This window comes from Carettochelys insculpta, chromosome 26 (genome assembly GCF_033958435.1).
Source record: "Carettochelys insculpta isolate YL-2023 chromosome 26, ASM3395843v1, whole genome shotgun sequence".
NCBI classification, from domain to species: Eukaryota; Metazoa; Chordata; order Testudines; family Carettochelyidae; genus Carettochelys; species Carettochelys insculpta.
In genome coordinates, this window is record NC_134162.1 from 9,494,558 (window position 1) to 9,511,018 (window position 16,461).

The 16,461-nt window shown below is 53.6% G+C and overlaps 1 protein-coding gene across 5 annotated transcripts in view; it reads right to left on the reverse strand.

Annotated features, from left to right (window-relative positions):
- Positions 1-16,461, reverse strand: part of PLEKHA6 (pleckstrin homology domain containing A6) — a 94,599-nt gene that overhangs the window by 61,617 nt on the left and 16,521 nt on the right. Inside the window, exon 1 of one of the 5 annotated variants that reach the window (XM_074977700.1) lies at positions 1,960-1,982. The exons of the other annotated variants lie outside the window; for them this stretch is intronic. The gene's annotated coding sequence lies outside the window, so the exon portion shown is untranslated. Of the gene's footprint in view, positions 1-1,959; positions 1,983-16,461 lie in introns of those variants that run through there. 5 annotated transcript variants of the gene reach the window in all.

Sequence of the window (16,461 nt, forward strand, 5' to 3'; positions counted from 1 at the left end):
TGATGGGGAGGGTTGCAGGTCCTACCTCTCCCCTGTCAGGATGGCCCTGCCTATCCCTCTTGTTGCTCCAGAATACGCTGCATCTGTGCAGACAAGAGATAGAAAACCACCTACAGGCGAACATGTGGAACCCAGAGGCCGAGACCACGAGAAGAGAGAGCAAAGTCTGCTCTACAGTTTCAGAGAGGGAACAGCGCATGGGTCCCAGGTTCACTCCCATCTGCTGATGACACGGGGCCGTCAGCTTTACACGTCACTGTGTACGAATCAGTTAATTCACTGTGACCACGGTTTCCGGGTCACAGTTTCTGGGTTCCTGCCTCTCCCCCGTCAGGATGGCCCTGCTTATCACTCTTGTTGCTCCAGAACACGCTGCATCTGGAACATGTGTAACCCAGAGGCCCTGGGAGATGCAGGGAGATTTGCTCATGTCCACCCAATGTGGATCCGAGTGTCAGGTTAACCACCAGTGCGTGGCAGCCAGGCCAGCAATGGAGGAACAGCCATGGATGTCACTGCAGAAATGATTGCCTCTGCATCCTTCTTAGTTTTACACAGGGCTTTTGAAGGGGAGGGACCGCTTGTTCTTAATTCCTCCCCTCTCCTTTAAATCACACACAGCTGCTGGGGAGCAGCTCCCGAGCTGCCATTTCATGTTCCAGCATCATCAGTACTGATGGATACAGGGCTGAATACTGATACAGCTTCCCACACATGATACACATATCCCCCATCCTCCCTGTGACCTGGGACAAGGGGATGTGTCTCTCCCAAAAGTGGTTGTTGCCTTCCTAATCAATGCTGCTGGCCTCTGCAACCTCCTGATAACTGGCCAGTTTCATAGGTACTGGAACGTCTCCTCTATTTAATCTGGTTATGATATTTTGTATTATAGGAGCACAGAGAGACCTCAAAGAAGATTGAGGCCCGTTATGCCAGGTGCTCTATAAACACATACACGACAGAACCTGAGAGTTATGAACACTAGCATTACAAACTGACTAGTCAACCACACATCGCATCTGGAACCAGAAGTACACAACCAAGCAGAAGAACACAAAAAAGCAAACAGAATACAATGTGTTAAACAAACTACCAAAAAAAATGGGAAACTTTGAAAAAAAAGTTTTGACAAGGTAAGGAGGCTGTTTCTGTGCTTGTTTCCTTTAAATTCAGAAGGTTAAAAAGCTGCATTTTTCTTCTGTAAAGTACCAAAGCTGCAGGAAGTCAGTGTTCAGTTGTCAGCTTTTGAAAGAATCATGTTTTGTTCAGTTATGAGCATCTCAGAGCTGCAAATAACTTCAACTTCCAAGTTGTTTGTAACGCTGAGGTTCCATTGTCATGAGAGCCACCGCCCCAAATAGCTTCCAGTCGAAGCACACAAGACAAAGGAGGAGAGAAAGGAAAGATGATGATCTTAATTTTACAGAAGAGGGAGGGGAAAGTGAGGCAGAGAGAAATTAAGTAACATGCCCAAGGCCACACAGATTGGACCCAGCTCTCCTGAGTCCCAGCCCATAAGACCAGCCTGCTTTGAACAGGTTAGAACCAACTTACACATATGGTACACAGTGCCTTCCATTGGAAATGTACTCCCTGCTCTGAAAAGTGTATCAGCACCTCTGAAATGCAGCTACTTCTGAGGGGGTGTGGGAGCAAGAAACCAACCAGGGAAAACACAGACCCAAGATAACGGGGCAACCCACTGTCGCTAAAACAGCTTCGCTTAGGCAGAGGAGCCAAAGGGCTTTGCTTTTAAGGGTCTTATTTCAAAGGCTGAGCCTTTGAGAACAAAGCACCATAACCAGTATTAGGCCAGGGTGAAGCATGTCCCATTGCTCAGTCACCGATGTCATGCCAACTCAAAATCCCCCATCCATTCAGTGACCCTGGCCCACCCTCTTTAAACTGTGAAATCTACTGGGGTCTCACCCGACAGGTAGCTGGTGTGCAGTTTACCTTCTACGGGTCACCCGGCCTGGGCAGTAAAACCAGACAGGTCACTTTCCTAGTCCGTCTCAGCGGGCAGCAGCTCTGTGTATTCAATGATCATTTCACAGTGCTGAGTATACAATGGCTCACGGGAAGCTCACGCTCCTTACGAGTGCCAGCTTTTTCAGTTATTAACCATAACATCCTTATTGGGATCCCGCCCACGGCAGGGAATGCACAGTCCCTGCCGAATGGCTGACGTAAGCCATGAAACTTTTTAAACACACTGCTGTGACGCTCCAGCATGCTGCTTGGCACTGCCCGGAGATACAACATACTATAATCTGTCACATGTTTACATATCTGCCTAGTGAAAGGAGAGGAGGTTTATTAGGTCTCGGCCTTTCTGATTCCTTTTCAATTCAGCTCCATCTCTAGTGAGTTGACCAAGGCGAAATATGAAAACGACTTCCCAATGACATCATCTCCTTAGCTGCAAATGTGTGACGTATTTGCACTGATGCATTACCGCTATTTGCACGGATGTATTGCCCTCTATGGGCCATACGAGCCTTCATAAAAATTCTCTCTGTGCACAACTGTTCAACAAGATCACCCCTCTGGGAGGGCTAAGTTCCACTAACAAGGGAACTTAGCCCTGAGACAGCGATGGGCAAGCTAAGCTACTGAGTGGGCCACACAAGTTGCCCTCCATTTCAACGGGCCACAAGATGGTTGTAACCAAGACGCCTCCTGGCATGGGGTAGCTCTGCTTGCATCCCTAGAATTTGCAGGGCGTGCCAATTGAGCTTAGCAGCCCTTTGACTGGCTGAAGTGGGAGCACCCAGCTCTGACGCTCAGTGTGGTATGTGATCAGCATGCGCTTCACTTCATGTGCCCTGCCCTGGCTTTACCTGTGTGTGTTAGTAATACTGGTAAGAAAAATACTACACAGCTGGAAACAGGGCCAACACATGGGGAATGTGCACTGGGTTACATGCACCCTCCCAGCAGCCCCTCCCTCCCGCCCCCTCCCACTCACTGTCAATGCCACACCACTTCTGTTGAATAGTAACAGAGAGGAAGCCGTGCTAATCTATACACTATCAAAACAAAAAGCAGTCAAGTAGCACTTTAAAGACTAGCAAAATAATGTATTAGGTGAGCTTTCGTGGGACAGACACACTTCTAAAAGTGGTTCTGTCCCACAAAAGCTCACCTAATAAATTATTTTACTAGTCTTTAAAGTGCTACTTGATTGCTTTTTTTTTTTTTTTTTTTTGACAGTTCTGTTGAGTGTGGGGACAGTCCTGCACTCACTGTGAGTGGCACAGTACTTCTGGAGGAAAAGGTGGGCAAGGGTGGAGCAGGGGGTGTGGGCAGAGCAGGGATGGGAAGGGGGCAGGGGTATATGACTGGTTCCGCCCCCCCCCCAGAACTCCCCTCCCCAGTCACCTCTAGATGGAAACCAGCAGAATCTGGCAGCCCTCACAGGGGGCAAGTGTGAAAACAATGTCTTGTGGGCCACACACAGAACTCCGATGGGCTGCAGGGTGCCCACTTGTGGCTTAAGGCCATGGCTGCTCCGTGGCTGGAACCACGTCACTGGTAGTGAAGAAGGGCTTAAGCTGGACCACAAAGACTGTCAGCACAAGATAAAAAGCAACAGTTTCTGCAGCAGAACTGGAAGTTACAAACAAACCTCCACACACGCACTTGCCCCCCAAGCCGGCACTAACCCCTCTGTAACTGTGTGCCGCGCAGAAATCCCAGGAGAAAACAGGCTCCTCCTGCTGCCTATTAATATGATTTGGTGACCTCTAGTTCCGGAGTTATGAAAAGGAGTAAAAAACATTTCCTTATGTACTCTCTCCACACCCAACTATTATATCCTCCTTAGTCATCTCTTTTCCAAGCTGAAATGTCCCAGGCTTATCTTTTTTGGCATGGGGCAACCAGGTCTGTAGTCGGTATTCAAGGTGTGGGTATACATGGATTTATAGAGAGGTGATATGAGATCTTCTTGTCCTATTCTCTATCCCTATCCTAGTGATTCCCAGTGTTCTGTTTGCTTTTTGACTTCTGCTGCCCATTGAACAGGACAGTAGTCTCACGATAGGTGGAGGAAGAGCCCAGCGCAGAGGTTCCCAACCTGGGGTCCACAGACCCCTCTAGGGATCTGCGAGGGTATTTGCAGGTGATCCGTGGAAAAAAAAATACAAAAATAAAAATGATCATAGAACATAAGTTTTAAAGAAATTGCAAAGTAACAACCAATTATTTTAAATGAAATATCGTCCAATAACGTTATGAACTGCTGTCCAAAAATCTAGGCTGTGGTTTCCTTTTCCACTGAATGAAGTTTGCATAGTGGCTAGAAATGGCTTTGATTGGGGTCCACGAACGGTTTAGGGAGATGTTTGGGGGTCCGCACTGGTGAAAAGGTTGGGAACAACCAGCCTAGGGTGACTACAGGGCCTTTTATCACTCACTAGAGGCCACTGGTAGTTTTAAAAAGTACCCACGAACCAAACTCTGGGTCAGACCTCGAGTTAAATAGAGCAAAGAGTAACCTGTGTCTCTCCATTCAAGTTTTCCCAGCTCTAGTTTGATTGGCTTGTGTGTGTGATGTTGAGCTGTCATTGTTCCGAACTCAGAGATTGTGCCGCATGCACCCCTTAGCATTAACAAAGGGGTCGGTCATTGTGTTATGAGGATACCTATTCAAGATCTGCTGGGCACAGAAAACCAACCAATTTGTGGAGAAGTGGCATGGTTCCCCTGACTCCCACCTCCAACATCCTGCCCTTAGGGGAAGAAAGGAGAAAGCGTTAATCTCCCAAAGGCTGGGGATGTTTGAATACAGGCAGGCGGAACAGCAGTTTTCTGGGCAGTGGCTGAGAATGGTGCTGCATGCAAGTCAGAGCCAACCGGCAGTGGGGAAGGAGTCAGGACTGTACTGAACTCTAGTCAAGGTCAGGGTAGCACCCACAGGGAGGGTCAGTTAGAATCACTGTCCCAGTTGTGGGCAAGGACCACACCGCAGGCCAGTCAGCTCTGAGGAGCAGCCACAACCAGCAGGGCAGCATCCTGCCACGGATCCCCAGAGACACAGCAGGATCCGCGCTGGCAGTTTCATTTTCCCTTCATGCAATATTCATAGACTCAGCCACCAATGAACCAACATTAGACGCACTCCCTCAGGCAGCTCTCCTCCAGCCAGCTGGGGCGGGGTTTGATGCCTTTGGCACGAGCCCTCACCCGAGTTCCTGCAAACTTTTGTTTTCCTTGATTTTATTTTTTGATTCCCCCTGTGGCCCACAGGCAAGGCCTCGGGGCAGGGCGGTTTGTGAGCAGGCTGAGCTTTGGCAGCCGCTTACTTGTGTCCCACTCACCTCTACATGGTGGCGGCGAGAACCCTGCCTAACAAAACCGTGGCCAAGCGCCAGCCAACACCATGCCTCAGGACTCAACAAACAGCTGGCCGAACTTGCAGCGAGGCCTGGGCGCAGTCACCTGTGCACCTGCCTTCCTCTCTGAATCATAGCCAGACCCACGCCCCACCCCCCACAGCACACCTGAGCCTCACCTGCCTCCGCTTAATTGGCAGCCACTGCAGGCTGTTTGCAAAGTGACTCAGGTGCCTCTCCGATAACACTGGACTACTGAGACAGTTTGTGAGCTCTCCAGGGCAAGCCCCGTCTCCCTTGCCATTTGTTTGTACAGCACCTTGCACAATAGGGCCACTAATGCCAACTGGGATTCTCTATTTACACGGGCACCTGCCACACGGCTCACTTCTCTGCTTTCCCGTCTCCCCCACGGTGGGATCTTTGTAAGCCAACAGGCAGGACACACACCGCCCAGCCATGACGGGTGGGGGTGGAGATACCTGCCGCCCAGCAGTTGGTGGAACCCACCCCAAGCCACTGCCACCAGCCTCAGCGTGGGCCCTGCTGGAAATTTAACCCTTTGGCGCCACCCCCAATGCTCTCATTTTGGACAGGTTCCTCAATGTTCCCCCTAATCTTTTCCATCCAGGTACACAAAAAAAAATGTAGCGGGTACTGAGGCACATGCAGATGTGCACCACCAACAGAAACAAAATACCCAGCTGGGGGCGCTCTGCTAATCAGCTGGGCAGCATTTGAATCTCTCCTGAGTGGCCACAAAAGTGTGCAGCTTACAGGAAATCCCAAGGGAACCAGTGACCTTTGGCACAGTTTGGGAGCTCTCCAAGGCAAGCCCAGTCTCCTTTGCCATTTGTTTGTACAGCACCGTGCGCAACAGGTCCAAAAACTGCATAGTGGGGTTCTCAGATACACCGACTGGGGCAAAATACAGGCAACCCAGAGGTCAGGTCTCCTGGGACGGAGACCACGGAGCATGGCTGTCTCCACTGATTTTCCAGTGGCTGCGCTGAGAAGGACCTGGCAACACCTTTCACCAGAAGGATCCTAACCCTGGTACCCAAGTCCAATGGTCTGGAGCAACAGGAGGTGGTTGCAGGATCCGTCTGTTAAGTGGGTCTCTTCAGACCGAGCCAACAAGACTAGTGGCCAACATTTTTCACAGCAGCTGCTGCTTCTACCTCCTGCAGGCCATCAGAAGCCCTGAAAACCAGGCCACGGCCGCTCAAACAGCCTACTTACAAACCCATGTGCCTGGAAAGTCAGCAGCCACTTCGGATAGTTTGGCCAAGGGTTCATTTCCCCAAGACTGAGGTGGGCTGAGAGGGGCCGACTGTTCACCTATCACCCAGGGATAGTGGGACTAGCCAGTTATCCAGCTGTATACCCAGCAACCAGCCAGGAAGAGCAAAGGAAGAACACACCCCACCCATGCACCCTGTCCGACTGAAACCATGCAGGGGAACTGAGGCACAGAATGTAACTCTGCCTGCTACACACAGGAAGCTCAGTGTGGCAGTGCCTGAGCTCCGTGTAGAATCAAAAACACAGTTACAAGGATAGGGTGTCACTGCGCAGGAGGCACAGATGGCCAGAAAGATGAGGCCCTCGCACCCAACAGTGGGGTGGAAGGACTCTCCCCCACCTCATGAAACCACCGTCAGATACCAGCTCCCCCCACGCCCCTGCTTGGCATCGTTTTGTTGTCTCCCTGCAAAGTTGTTGGCAGGAGAGAGGCCAACCCACGTGCGAGCTGCTGCTGCCACTGCTCAAAGTACAACGAGGCAGGCCCAACGGGCCCCTGCCCGCAGTGCCCCAGCTGGTGGTTTCCCCTGTGGTACCTAACCAGCTCCTTGAATTCGGCTGACTACAGTCACAGAGCGGGCGCCTGCCAAACACCGGAGGGGATGCAGCACCTTTGACACGCAAGTGCTCGCCCAGGTCAACACCCACCCAAGCTGTTCCGAGCAACAGTCAGACAGGCTGTGGCCCTGGTGCTGCCCCTGCTGTTTGCTTGCCAGCCTCTGGATGGAAGCTGGGAATCTGTAGGTGGCACTGGGTGCCAGGAGGGTGCAGCTCCGGACATCCCAGATCAGCGGTGGGCAACCTGCAGCCCAGCAAGACCCTTTGTTTCCTGCCCCCATGCGCGGCGTTGCCAAATTCCAGCCGGTTTACATCCACCTGGCTTTTTCCTGACCGGTACTAATAAAGTGACATGCAGGTAAAGCTGGGGCGGGGAGTGAGGCTCCTGCTGATTGTACACAGTGTTGTCAGAGACTCTGCTGGCTGGAAGGGACATGGTTAACTGCCCCGATGGACTCACCCCCCCACACCCCCCGTGTGGGATGTGCAGGCTAATGGAAACCATCTTCCCGGCTCAGCTGGAGTGTCTGGGATTCCTGCAAGCCTGAGGTAATGCTCAGACCGGGGAAGCCTTTCTGAAAGGAGAGGAAAGAAATGCAGCCCAGCCTGGGCCTCCCTCACCCTGAATCTGCACAGCGCTAAAGCCAGGCCAGCCCAGAGAGGGAACTGGGAGGTGTGGGAGAGGGACCCTGACACCCCCTCACCTTCCCCAGTCCTCTCACCTGTCAGAGCCCAGGGGACAAGCTTGCTTCCACCTCAGACATGAGAGCAGCTTGCATTTTTCCGGAGAGCAGCCGCCTGCGCCCCAGTGAAATCCCACCAGGTTTACATGAAAGCCACCCTGTCTGCTCCAACATCCCAGCCAAATAAACTCAGATGCTTCCATTCTCCTCTGACCCCTGCCCCAGCTACCCACTTGCTGTTTCTGATGGAAGCTGCTCCTCCCCCCTCTCTTCCCCACCCGCTCCCAAAGCCCTGTTGCTCAGGAAAAACTTGCCCCCACCCCAGAGGTAGCTGCATTTCAGCAGCAGGCACAGCGACGGCTATGCGCACGCTGAGATCCTGCTTGTGACAGCTGGGGCCCTGGAAGCCATCAGCAGTGAGGATTATCCTGGTTATCATTAGAGGAAAGTTAACTTTTGGACAACGATTTGCCATAACCTTTTCAAAAAGTGAAAAATGCGACTTGCGTGGAGATTTCACATCTGTTCTTCGACACAGCTCTGGGGCAGGGATCCAGGCTTCTCTAAACCTAGGGGGCTGGGGTGGCTGCAGTCCAAACCAGCCTTTGGCTTCCTCCTCTGTTTTCCTACCCCTTTCTTCACCTCTCCCCCCGCCCTCCAGATCCCTATCACTCTCCGCCAACTCAGGCACTGCTGGAATGGTTGGAAGTGTTTTTTGCTTCAGAAGCAATCTGCTGCAATGCCTTGGGGACCAGAGGGATGGGCATCCATTGAACTAAGTAGCCTGGAGACTAACTCATGGTTGGTTTTTAGCACCTGGCCTTCCCCTAGCGAATTGACTGGCACCTGCTGCCCAGCGCAGCTCCGACTGCAGCAGACCCTGGATGGTCCTGATTTTTTTAAAAAACAAAACAAACAAACCTCAGCAAAGCTGGCCAATATCAGGCTGAATTCTGAACAAGTAGGGCAAGTCTTGATGGAAAAGCCTGTACCTGATGGTACTGCTTAGCACAGACGTAATGCCAGTCATCCATTTGTTGTGTTCGTACAGCGCCTAGCACTGGGAGCCTTGGCTGGAGATCCTAGGCACGGCTGCAGCCTGGCCACACACATTAAAATACTTTATACGGGGGCAGGGCGGATAAGTATCGTTACCCCTTCTTGTGGATACTCTGCACAGAGCAGTCATCCAGGGAGCCAGTGGCTGTGCTTGGGGATGTTCTTGGCTGTAGCCTGCCCTCCCACCACTGCCTATCTCTTGCTGGGCTGCAGGTGCAGATGGCTGCGTACCCCCTCCCCCAGGTACGGGGTGGTAAATACTGAATCTTCCTAGTGCCAGGGCAACTTCCTCCAGGACAGATGTCGGGGGCTCAGAGCCCTCATCCCCAGAATGGCCCCAGCATGAGCTGAGCCCACTGTGGGCACAGTGAAGAGAACATGCGTATTTTTGATATCTGTAACCCCAGAGGCACTGAGCCCACTGACAAGGGAGAGTGAAGTCTCTGCTCTACAGCCTTGGCTGAGAGGCAGCCGGCTTTTAGTTCATGTGGCAGAACACAGGGCTTTCGCCCCTAAGGTTGCAGGTTCATTCCCTCCTCCCACACTGGCCTTCCCCATCCTTGTGTGGAATAAAATTATTATTTGCACTGGGGCAGGCACATGCATGCACCACCAAGAAAAACACAAACCCAGCCATGGGCGCTCTGCTAATCAGCTGGCATTGGACTCTCTCTGGGGCAGCCCCACAGGCATCCAGCTTACAGGGAACACTGCCAGGGTAGCCCCAGCTCTCTTACCTCGCTCCCTACTAGCTGCCCCCTAACAGCTACTAATTTCTTCTGTACGTGGACACCACAGTACCACAGACAAGGGGTGTTAGATTGCCCCACTTAATGACTGCCTGGTTGGTTCTGTCTGTGGATGGGAGACACACACAGACAACCAATGCATGAGGTTCTTGAGCTCCAAACTGCAGGTGCAGCACACTGCTCGCAGCCGGGTACTGATGGGACACTGCCCACTAGTCACCTGCAAAGATCTCCTGGTGCTTGTGGGAAAGAGTCCCGCAAGGCAGGCAGGTTAGTCAGAGTCTCTCCCTGTTTTACAGAGGTGGAGAATGAGGCAGAGAGCAGGGCCATGCTGTGCCCAAGGCTGCCCAGTGAGTGAGCGGCAGAGGCAGGTCTGCTGAATCCCAATCCTGAGCTCTAGCTATTACACCCTCCTGCCTTGTGAAACCCTCCATCCCTGGGAACAGCGCCCAGAAAGAATGCACTACCTAGAACAGGAAAAGGGCCTGACTTTCAGAGGAGCAGAGTGCCCAAAGCACCCATTCACTGCAATGGGAGTTGCAGGCCCTCTGCACCGCTGAGAATCTGGCCCCTCAACACCTATTTACATTCCTCTGCCACTGTTCCAAATGCCCCCAGTGCTGTGCACCAGACCCAGCCACCTGGTACCAAGCCAGTAGGCATCTGCACTGCAGCTGCCTCCGGCCCGCCAGCCAAAGGGACACAGTGAGCCGAAGGTAGGTGGAGAGGAAAAAAGAAAGGAAACATTCTCTCCTGCCTAGAGCATCGGGGCCCAGATAAATGGGGTGTGAGCACAAAGAGGGGGCTTTGTCTGGGGCCTAGGAGCCAGAGGACTCAATCAGCACGCAGCAGGGAGAGAGAGACGGCCAGCTGCCATGCTTTGGAATGATTTATTATTCTCCCTCCAAATAACAATAAACCAACTGCTGATTTTCCTGCTTTCCACTCCCTTGGCTGTTGGGTTTCTTCCCCTGTGGGAATTTCTTATGCCCTGCCTGGCTGGCTGCTTATCCGCCAGCCATGCCAAGTGACAGCAGCTAAGTGGAGGGCCCCATGCCCCCTGCCCAGCCCCCAATAAAGGGCTGTGGCTTGGAGAAAACACACAGCCCCTTGACTTGCCTTTTGCCATGTGTGGGCTGCGACCTCGGAGACGTTTGTCAGAGGTGGTGGCACAGGGGAGTTACAGCCCAGCCTCCTTCTGGGTCAGCTGTGTCAGACTGGATTCTGTTCTCAAAGGCCAAACATTTATGGGCCAGCCACCCAACTAGTATTGCCATCAGTGGAGCTGGAGATCTGCAGAGCCTCGCACATCCGTGGCTATCTGCCTCATATCTGTAGGTATCCGCATCCATAGATGTGGACGAGGACATCCCTGGCTCATGCTTGCAGATACAGAGGGGGATACAAATTTTGTGTCTAGAAACCTGCAAATTTGCAGATCACCTCTTTACAGGCCCGGGTATATCTGCATCTGAGGTTGTGGATCTCCGTGGCTCTTTCTTGAGGATACAGATGCAGATCTGGATACCAACTTTGTTTCCACTCAGGGTTCTAGAGATCTGGCCTTAGCTATCTTCTGGGTTTCCCTCTGCCACCTACCCACAAAACTTCTCTGTGGTTCTATGAGTCATCGTTACTTATCAGCATGGGCAACTTGGAGCCTTAGAGGGAAGAGAAAAAAGAAAAAGAAGCAGGAGGGGGAGCAAAGGGGCCTCAGAAAGCCAAGGAGGGAGAAAACAGAGGAAAGTCCCAGAGACTTCCCTGCAAGCTGAGCGCTTGGGCAGCTGCCCAGGAGAGATTCAGATGCAACCCAGCTGATAAGCAGAGCACCTGTGTTTCTATGGGTGGTGCACAGCCACATGAACCTTGGTGAACATAAAATTTATTCTGCCCTTGGATAGAAAAAATTAGAGGGAACCCTGCCGCCACGTCCAAATGACACTGCAGAGGGAAACCCGGGAGCCATGAATGCTGCCAGGGGCAATTTAACATCCACGAGGAGAAATGGATTTGACCACCCAGGATGGAGTTCCAGGGATCCTCCCATGGGCTCTGTACAGATTCCTGTGCCTCCCTAGAATGGGCTTTGGAATGTGGATACCAACCCTGCCCCTCTCCCTCCCCGGAACGGACTCGTGTGCTGCCGGAACACCCCCTCACCCCATGGGTATCACTGCATTTTTCTCACTCCACCCAGCACCACACAGGCTGGTTGGTACAGGGACATGGTGCTGCACCGGACGGATGCACGACCGGCTGGGGTTGTAGAGTCAGCTCCAGAACAGGTTCTCCCCAGTCAGGAAAGCTGGCAGAGGGAGCTGGCTACAGACAGGCCCAGAGCACTGACAAACCTGCTGGGAATTACCCCTCACCCATTCAGACCCGCTGGCCTGGCAGAAAGGAGATGGCAGCGGTCGGGCGCCATGGGTGGGGAAGAAGAGATCCCTTGGCTTTGCCGGGGCACCAGCTGTTGGGGTGGCTGGAGCCCTGAGGGGCGCCTGCTGAGGAGAAATGACTCCTGTTGCCAGAGGTGTGGACCTCAGGCTGCTGCTGCATTAGCTGGGGAGCACCGGGACTTTCCAGAGAACATGGATGGCATTTGTGGCAACCAAAGAGCACGTGACTGCAGCCCTCTGCTGCTTCCCAGCTCTGAAACAGACAGCAAGGAGGTAGCTCTGGGCGCGTCTCTTATCTGCCCGGAAGCCTCAGGTTTACCACACCCAGGACATCCGTCGGAGGCTTGAGACGCAAGAGGGAAGGAAACAGAAGCAGATCAGCACCCAGGAGAAAGGCCCTAGCTGTGGAGGTAGCCAAGGATGCCCAGGCAGGTGCAGCACAGGAAGACACCAGAGTGGCTCTCAGCAGAGCCCTGTCACCCAAACCCGATGGGACTGGCCTGCAAGTGCTGGGTTCGGGTTACAAAACAACCCCACTCGAGTCGAGGAGCCGGGTCACTGCTGATGGCCTTTTCCTCAACACAAAGTTGGTTGCATAGTCTGCAGCTGCCTCCTCGCTGGGGTGGGCACGCCACAGAGCAAGCATGGCGGGAGACGCATCCCCGCTCAGGGCACCACATACAGCAACTGGGAGGGGCCTCGAGAGGTCATCAAGCCCAGTCTCCTGCCCTCACAGCAGGACCCAGTAGTCTCCAGTCTGCAGTCTAGACCAGGCGTGTCCCACCCGCGGGCCGCATGCGGCCCTGGACAGCTAGTGATGCGGCCCCACAAGATCGTAAACTTTTAACATTATTATGTGATTTATAGACATTAACTGTATTATATATTTTATATAAGATGATTCCTCTTCACTCAGTGCGGCCCAGGCAAGCCAACAGGTTAGACACCCCTGGTCCAGACCATCCCTGACAGGCGTTTATCTAACCTGCTCTTAAGTATCTCCAGTGATGGAGATTCCACAACCTCCCCGGGCAATTTATCCCACTGCTTAAACACCCTGACAGGTGGTTTTTTCAAGCGTCCAACCTAAACCTCCCTTGCTGCAATTTAAGCCCATTGCTTCTTGGCCTCTGAGGACAGGACAAGGAGAACAATTCTTCTCTCGCCTCCTTGTCACACTTTTTAGTACTTGTAAACCACTATCTCATCCCCTCTCAGTCTGCTCTGTTCTGAACTGAACAAGCCCAGTTCTTTCAGCCTTCCCCCACAGCTCATAGTGTGACACAGTGTGGCAGAAGTGGAATGTGTGGCTGTCCTCATGGCATCCCAGCGTGACACGGCTTCTCCCCTGCTCGGTGGAGGTGTGGAGCTGGTGGGAGTGGACAGACACCACTGCTTCTGCCATGCTGCTGTACAGGGCCTGACAGGAGTTGGAGAGTTCACCCCTGCAGGGTGGTTCTGCCGAACTGGGAGCTTGGCTCCCCTCCCAGCCCCAGCCTTGGATGCTCAGCTCCAGTCTCCTAGGTGGTCTGCTAGGCTCCATGGTTAACCAGGTTGTTTTTCTTCTCACGGGGGGAACAGAAACTGCTGATGTGCCAAAAAAATCCCCACTCTGTTTTCAACTGTCCAGTGCAAACAACTGAAAGCTCCCAACGCTGGGTAGCAAAGGGAATGGGTCTCTCCAGCCCCTTTGTCCTCCCTCTTCCAGGGGACAAGCACCTTCCAGATTCCACCCTGTGCATTCCAACTCAGCAGTGGGGAACTTCCAGATTTCAATGGGGAACAGCGGCAGCCAGAAGCAGCACAGTGTGGACAGACAGTATCTCAGCCGGATGGATAGATTCCTGCTTTGGGAATGGCCAACTGAGGGTCTAAGGAAAGCAGACACAAGGCAGCCAGACATTGCATCACATAGTCTCTGGGCTTGCCACACGTCTGGGAGGGGAGACCCTCATACTCCTGGCAGCTAAGCCATCTCTCCGTCAGCACCTTCCACTGCACGGAACAGCCTGTGTTAAATGCTCACCCAAGGGGCCAAGGGAGAATTACTTGCGGAGCAGAGGTCACTTGTTAACTGGGGCTTGAAAGAAATCCTGCTGTGTGCCCTGGGGATGTGTTAGAGTGGTTGCTCCCAGGCCCTGAGCTGTCTGTCAGAGGCAAGACCTCTGTGCGTGCCTAATGGGATCCCACGTGCGCAGGGTAAACGCTCGAGTCCGCAGAGAGGGACACTAGACTGCTGGGTAGTCGGTTTAAAGAAAACCAGCAGCGCCTTGCTACCCTCGCCCTCCTGAGCTTGGTTTACAGCTCAGGCTGGTGCCCCTCTGCCTTGCCTGGCTGTATTCACAAACCCTGGAGTTCCTCTCTCAAACTAACAGGGCGGGAGTGAGGAACAGCCCTGGTGCTGCCCCCGGCCCAGAGCAGCGATCCCTTCCCTGTCCCCTCTGCAGACAGGAGGATGCTGAGGAGGCAGCAGAGGCTGCTACGGTTTGCATCTGTGTCCCCCCACACTGTCAAGTCATGCACTGACTCCCTCACACACCCACTGCCTCGCACCCTCCCTGGACTCCCAGCCCCCAGCCTTGCTGCTGTCCATGCTGCTGGAAAATGTTTTTCTTTAAAACCACAAGCTGGGTCATTATTATCAATCATTAACAGCCTTCCCTTGTGGCCCTTAACCCCTTGGCTGACGGATGCCAGCGAGGCCGCCCACAGCTTCCCCACTACTGGCTCAGGGCCAGACAAGCCCTGTGTTTCCTGCCGCTGCTGCCCCGACCCGGCACTGTGCTTGTTGGAAGCCCTCATGCCCCTTCCCTGAGCAGTGCCCCCACTTTGCCCGGGGCCAAGCGTCTCTCCACCCTGCGGCTCCTCCTGGCCGTGGGGCAGCCCTGCAAGCCAGGGCTCTGGGGCCCCAGTGTGCCGGCCCCCCGGTGAGCTTAGACTGCACAGCGCGTTCTCCCTGGGCAGGCTGGGAGAGACCTAGGCACCACGGGGACTGGCTGAGGTACTGGAGAGAACGGCTCATCAGCATGGGAGAAGACGGGGAGAGTCAAGGTGGTTTCTGCCAGCTAAGGGGTTTGCTTGCCAACTTCCCCTCCTCCTGTGCCCTCTCCTGCCCACAGGGCGAAGCTCCAGCCTTTCTATTTCATTGACTAGTTACATAGGACCCCAGGGCCAGATTTCCAAGGGCACAGCACCTAGATTTTCCAAAGAACTCAGCACCCGACCTGCTGAGAGCCCCTCCTTTGCTTTTCTCCAGCTTCCAACATCCTGCCAGTCCAGCAGCCAGAACCCCCGCCCTGCCCCCTGGCTGCAGTCCGCTCCTCTGACCCAGCATGCCTGCTGCTCCCTGCCCACCTAGCAGCCAGAACAAAGGAGCTGTGCAAGGCTGAGCCCAGATCCGCCTTATCTTACCTCCTCTCTTGGCTCCTCTAGCAAGTCAACATCTCCTGCCTGGGCTGTGCGCGCTGCACAGAGTTGTGCTGCTGAGTCTTAAAGGAGCAGCATCCGCTATGCATCAGCTGCTTTTAGGAACCACCTGTGAAGCTGTATGCTGGGCCAGCCCCTCCCCTTGGGGTCCCGCTGGCCTCTCCAGAATTTAAAGTCTCCATTTCCAGGTTAAGTCACACTTCATGCCATGGGGTCCAGGAGAAACCCTCCCAGATGTGCTTCATCCCACCTCCAAGGCTGCCTGCCTGAAGTGTGAAAGAATAGCTCTGAGATGAAGAGGCGTTGATTCTGAAACCTAACGATGGCAGTCAAACATGTTAACTGTCGCTGCTGATCATTTTACCCCAGACACTCAGCTGCTGCTTCTGGGTGGCTCTTGAGCTCCCCATTTCCTTCCTCCCTCCAACCCAACCACCACTACCCAGACCCCCAAAACCACCACTTCAAACTGACCCTCTCCCAAGCCTATTCTTAGGAGGTGCACATATGGGAACATCCTGATGACATCCTTGGGCAAGAGCCAATCCTATGCCCAGGCCCTACGGCCGGCCACACAACAACTCTGTTATTTTACAAGGCCTATGGGCCTGTTCCCCTAATGACTGCTAAGCAGCTGCCCCAAGCATCCCACTGGGCGTTGCCTCAGAAGGGTTGAAGGAAGGAGAGCTCAGGGCCTGAGACCACCCGCCTTTTGGGGGCTAAGCAGTGCATGGAACATGGAACCGGTTCCAAACCCAGCACAGGCGGATTGCAACACTGTATGATGGTGCTTGGGGGCTCTGTGTGAGATGAGCTTGGTGGGTCTCTGCCCAGCAGACAGATACTCCGATCCCACCTGGCTCCCATCAGCCTCTTCCCCAGGTACACTTGGCAAAAAGGCCCAGCGCTGAATGGGCCAGGAAGACTAGATCTGTGCGTAGCT